The 5958-nt window shown below is 45.6% G+C and overlaps 1 long non-coding RNA gene and 1 pseudogene across 1 annotated transcript; both read right to left on the bottom strand.

Annotated features, from left to right (window-relative positions):
* Positions 1–286: 286 nt before the first annotated feature.
* On the bottom strand, positions 287–1066 carry LOC116974860. The gene is made up of 2 exons (XR_004412471.1): positions 904–1066; positions 287–791 (listed from the first exon to the last, which is right to left on the bottom strand). It is a non-coding gene; the product is annotated as an uncharacterized LOC116974860 (long non-coding RNA).
* Positions 1067–3309: 2243 nt separating this feature from the next.
* Positions 3310–5173, bottom strand: LOC116974896 (annotated as a pseudogene).
* Between the last annotated feature and the right edge of the window lie 785 nt (positions 5174–5958).

The following is a 5958-nucleotide window of genomic DNA, read 5'->3' as shown; positions in this document are numbered from 1 at the left end:
GTGTACAAGTCAATCTTGGAGAAATTCAAACTTTCTTGAATTTTCTCCCGAGTGACCAAGTTACACGATGACCTGCCGTTAGCGCTACGGTGGTCCACGGTGGTCCACGAATGCCGCACTGTTATCGCACGAGGTTCCCACGATGTTAAACTCCGGTTAACTCTTGCGTCAAGTCGCCCCGTGAAAAGGCCGCTTAAAGGTATCAACTCTTCCACAGGTAAGTTACATATGCATTAAACACTTGTTTAGTAACAGAAATGCACTTTTAAATTACTATGAGTACTGCTTGTTTTAACAGAATTTTTACAGTGTAACCATCAATAAACAAATTCTCAATATCAACACAGTGTGAGTATCAATGGTCTTCAATAAGGAAAGGTAAGTAAACAACATAAATGAAATGCACATTATATCTCAGTCTCTTGTGCAAAACACTTAAAGTCCTTTAGTTGTAGAAAATAACAACATCAACTTATTAAATGAAAATGTAGATAATATATCAGTCTCTTGTGCAAAACACAAGTTTTTTCTTAGCAGCAATATTCACACTAGGGGCACCTGGGCCTTCCTGTGGGCTTGCTCTTCTTGTGTTTCGGCGTAGGTGGTGGTAGGAGATACACACGCAGCATGGATATGGTTCGTCTCTTCTCGGCTGCTGCCGTCTGGTGACGTCCTCCTCGGCTACTCATGCAGAGCAGTCGAGTTCTCACTGTAGCTCCCAAGTAGTACACGAGGCCCGAGGTCGTGTTTAAATACGGGGTTTATTTTCGGCTCCAACCAACCCGTGAGAACTGGCCCAAAAACGAGGAAACAAACAAAATAAAAATGCAGTTTACAAAATACATGCATGTACGTCCATACAGCAACACAACACCACACTAACCAAGCAAATAAACAACATACCTCGTCCACTGCTTACTACTTAAGAGGTATTTCTTGGTTTCTTCTTAGTCATGGCTTCTGCCTTTCTTTATGATCTTGCTTATTTAACATTTAACTTATTTTGGCGGTGTATCTCCTTTGTGTTGCTTCCTTTTTCTTTGCTGCCCTGCAAGGTGCGCCAACAACCGTGCCCCCCGGAAACTAAGTCGGCAACTTAGTTCCGCCCTTAGGAACGCTATTATTACAGGGAGGAACCAAAAAACATGAGGTTTAGAATTTAACTAACTGCCGATGTGGGGCAGTTACAAACAGTATCTGTGGTTGTGCTGTTGCTGTTTTGCATAACCCTGCGAATTTGGGGTTGAGGGCAAGTTTGATGGCGTTCTTTCTCAGGCAGTTTATTTTGTACTGTGTATTACACAGTAAGGCCAGTGTGTCCTGTTGATTGTCCGTCATTTCAACACCATCAATGGAACGAGCGTAAGATGTTATGTCCAAAGTCAGAAGTTTTAGTATCTTCTGAAGGTTCACCTCCTGGGCCCTTATGCCCATCCCGATGTACCCCTAGATTTGACTGTTGACGGCGGGTACATTTAACGAGATGCAGTTCTCTGGAGGTATGTATTTATCCATTGTATCATTGACTACCTGTTCCTGCAGAGGTGGAAGGACAGGTAGTCTATGCTGGCCGCCAGTTTGGCCTGCAATGGTTGTCCCGCTTGCGGTGGTACCGCAAACGTGTTGACCACTCCCAGCAGCTTTTCCTGGTCCTGCACCCCCAGCACACTGCTGGTATCTTCAGCCATGAACCCCTCTTCCAGGCCAGCCCAGCCCTAGCCCCCAACGTTCCCCTCTGTCGAGGGAGATGCGATGGACAGCGCCGAATACGGTGCTGTTGTGGGTGTAGGAGGACTCCCATGGCGAGCTTGCTCCATCTCCCGGAGCAAGTCTTGCTGGAGCATCTGCTCCATTAACTGCTCCATGCGGGATAGACGGTCACCTTTGCTGCTCTCAGGCAGCGCGTCCTCCTGGCCGGACTCAGCCGAGTCTATCGGCCGGACCGACTTCTGCTTTGCCTTGCCTCCAACCCGCTGTGCTGGTTCGAGCTGAGCAGCTCGCGGCGTTGGGCTCGGCTGAGCAGGGTTTGAGTCGGTGACTGTGGACCGCAGGAATGCGGTCCCGGTGCCATCAGTCGCCCCCCACTGCCGGAACCTTCCTGGTCCACCACAGTCATATGGGACGCGACCTGCTTCATTTTCTTTCCCTTGTCCATGGTTGCTGTAACACAAAACACAGCAAGGGCTCGAAATAAACGACCTCAGAATAAGATTAACTTACCTGCAGGTCCCGTTTTAAACGTTGCTGTGGGAGAGCTCTTTCCCCGCCCGTCGCTGTTGCACTGCGTGAGACGCATGCGTGCTGGCGGGGTCTTCACGTAGTCACTCACGTGACTCCGAAGTAAAATGAAAGAATGGATCGACTAGGCTTGTATTCACTGGAATATAAAAGGATGAGAGGGTATCTTATAGAAACATATTAAATTCTAAAGGGATTGGACAGGCTAGATGCAGGGTAAATGTTTCCCATGTTGGGGGAGTCCAGAATCAGGGGTTACAGTTTAAAAATAAGGGGTAGGCCATTTAGGACAGAGATGAGAAAAAACTTTTTCATTCAGAGAGTTGTGGATCTGTGGAATTCTCTGCCACAGAAGGCAGTGGAGGGCAATTCACTGGATGTTTTTAAAAGAGAGTTAGATATAGCTCTTCGGGCTGACATAATCAAGGGATATGCGGAAAAAGCAGGAATGAGGTACTGATTCTGGATGACGGTGCAGGCTCGAAGGACTGAATAGCCTATTCCTGCACCTATTTTCTATGTTTGCAGAATTTGTTCTTGATGAACTAGATGGAAGGAAGTAATGAGTGTAAAGGACTGGACTATGTTCACTATGCTCTACAGGTTCAGGTGGTCAAGAGCAGAGCACGGCTGGCAGCCCTGCCAACTTCCTGTTTTTTCATCTTTTTTTGTGCGTTTTAAAAGTCTGTGTAAATGCTCTCCAGTTTGTTTTATGTGGGGGGGGGGAGGGGGAGGGGGTCGGGGGAAATATTTTGTTTCAGTTTCTTACCTTGCTGGGGATGCAATTTTTTTCCGGGTCGCATCTCCGGTCGCTCTGCGGCCTACCATCGATGGAGCTAGAGGCCTCCTCAGACTGACCTTGAGCCTCGCCTCAGGGCATGGACCTAATAACGGAGTTGATCCCTTGCCTGGGATCGCTTCAACCGTGGCCTGCAGACTTTACCAGCGCAAGCTCGCAGTCTCAGAGAGGCGAGTCGGGAAGCTCCGACGACACAGAGGTTTGACCAGCCCCGATGCGGGGTTCGATCATCCGGCGGGGGGGAACTGACATCCCCCCGATGCAGGAGTTGGTTACTCCCATACGGGGATAAAACGCCGCCAACTATGGGAGTCAAGATTGTCCTGTCCACGAGGACTCGAGGCCCCTGACTGTAGGAAAACAAGGAAGGGAAGAGATTGAACTTTTTTTCACATTCTATCGCAATGAGGAATGTGGAGGAGCCGACGTGGTGGATGTTTACGTTAAAATATGTTTTGTGTGTTTAGTTGCTTTTAAATTGTATTTGACAAAATAAATTCCTGGTATGTTACAAAACATACTTGGCTAATAAAGTATTATTATGATTGTGATTGATGCCATACCTGAAAAAGTTTGTTTCTTAAAAAGCAGGTAGCAACAAAAACTGTTAAAGGTAGACCATGGCAACCTTTAATTGATTTGTCAGACAAGAGTGGCAAAGAACTACAATGAGCATAAACGTTGCTCAGTGCTTCTCGGGCTCCCACTCACAGAACAAAGGAGAGTTAGCACAATTATACATTTTTCTTATCAGTAAAAGGCTCCTACCAAGTCTGAATATGGCATGACAGAAAGATTATGTGGTCTTTCACAATATAGGAAAGCTGGGTCCAAATCAAGCTCATCCAATAACAAGTTATTACTTATCCCTGGACGTCAGCTATTTTTTTTCAATCTCGGATTCTTTATGGTCTTGAAAAGAAGCACGTTATTACTACAAGCTGCCATCATAATGTCTTTATTGAAAAGACAACCTGTCCTCCATATTGTGTTCCATATAATTTACAAAGTAATTCAGACTTGGCACCGAGCCATTCTTTTGTTCTACTAGTCCATGTTTTTGTAGAAGAACTCCATTTTAGATTTGAATAATAGATTTGACTATTAGCTCTTTCATTCCCTCCTTTTTATCAAACGTGATAACATTCACAGTCCTCGGTAGGTACACACAATGGTCGCAAGTATTAGAGGAATGATTAGTAGAATGTTGGAGCCATAATGTATCACAGTACCCCAAAGTCCACCAAACCAAAGGTATGGCTACCAGTTCAATAGTACCCCAAAGTCCATCAAACCAATGGTATGGCAACCAGTTCTCACTCTCTTCATTGACAACCATCCTGATGAAGCTTGTTTAGTGTCAATGGATCAGGTGCCACTTGTAGGTGGTGTAATCCTTTCAGCCGATATTCAGGTTGTGCCACAGAGTTCGCACCTGTCTGAGGGTGTTGCCAGTCTCTTCGTAGATCGTTGCACAGGTGAGGTGCTCCCTCCTCTTGTCCTGTGGTGGGGTTCATCACCTTGATCGAGACGCTAGCGTATCCATGGGTTTAGACAGCTTCTACTCCCAGTAAGTTTGGGTGGACTGCTTCCACATCACCACGTAGAAGCAGCTGCTGGACTAGAAGCCAAAGACAAAGCCAGCGTAGATTGCAGTCTGTGTTGATGTAGAAGGTGCCACTGAAGTTGATGGGGTTGAACTCCTCAAATCTGACAGCAAGGCCAGGGTCAGAGTTGGCAGTCTGCAGTAACTCCCTGCCCTTGTTAGGCACAACCCAGTTAAGAATGATCTGCATCGTCCCCTTTGGAACTTCCTCAGGTCAGTCTCACTGATGGCGCTGTTCTCGGGGCACATGTCATGGATATCTGGGTGTTGTTGTCAAAGTCATCCTTGCAGGTATCTCCTCTGCTGTCACCATCGGCATCGATTTGGTCAGGGTTGGGACCAAAACGGCAATTGTCCTTCTCATCAGAAAATCCATCATTGCCATCCTCATCAATATCCTGATTTTCATCACACTGATTACCCACCAGGTCTGAGTCATTGTCTTCCTGGATAGGGTTTGGCATAATTTCTTTCAAGAGGTCCATCTGTTTCAAAATGTTCAGCTTCTCTCTCTCTAGACCCTTGGTCATACGATTGAGCTCAAAATGCTTCAAAATTGTTGATCAAATGTGGTTTGGCTTTCCGAAGTTGTGAACAAAGGCTTTGCATTTCCTCCTGGCCTGTAAAGATGTTCTTTCTTCTGTATGGATCAGCTTTACATGGTGTTGCAGGTAGCGATCCTTGTTACATCCTGGGTGGGGCAAGGTCTTTCATGCACCTCTTCATGCTGCTCTTTTATGTGTTTCTTAAGTCCTTCAACTCCTCTGGAAACAGCCCTTCTACTGACATCGATTCATGGTGGGGAAATCTTCCCTTTCCAAGTTTGACTTTGGTTTCCGGCTACGTTTTGGCCAGATTGTTTCTTCACATCCTTAATATTGCAGTTCTTAACTGGTAACTTACTCTTCTTCTTCCAATATGGTTGAAAAGACTCATCAGAAGAGCCATTCTTAACTTTTATTTCTCTGTCATCTTCAGTTGATAAATACCTTTCAGAAAGGTCACTGGACTCCAATCAATCCACAACATCATTTCATATAGAACAAGATGCTTCATTGCATTTAAATGTGTTTTTTTGTCACATTTAATGGTTGAGTTGCATCTTGTACCTGAACTTTTTCCCCAAGAGCACTCTGTATATTCAAGATCTGAGCACAAGAACATATCCCTCATCAATGGGGATTCCGAGTTGTCCACATCCACAGACCGCGAAGCGGTTCCACTATATGTACAAGACTGAAAGTCTGCTAACACTGGGACAGGTTGATGCTTTGCAACATTATCACCCTCACCATTTTCAGTCACTGTTCCATTC

Source organism: Amblyraja radiata, chromosome 7 (assembly GCF_010909765.2).
Source record: "Amblyraja radiata isolate CabotCenter1 chromosome 7, sAmbRad1.1.pri, whole genome shotgun sequence".
NCBI lineage: Eukaryota > Metazoa > Chordata > Chondrichthyes > Rajiformes > Rajidae > Amblyraja > Amblyraja radiata.
Note: the sequence above shows the minus strand (reverse complement) of the source record. Positions and strands in the feature narration are given on the sequence as shown.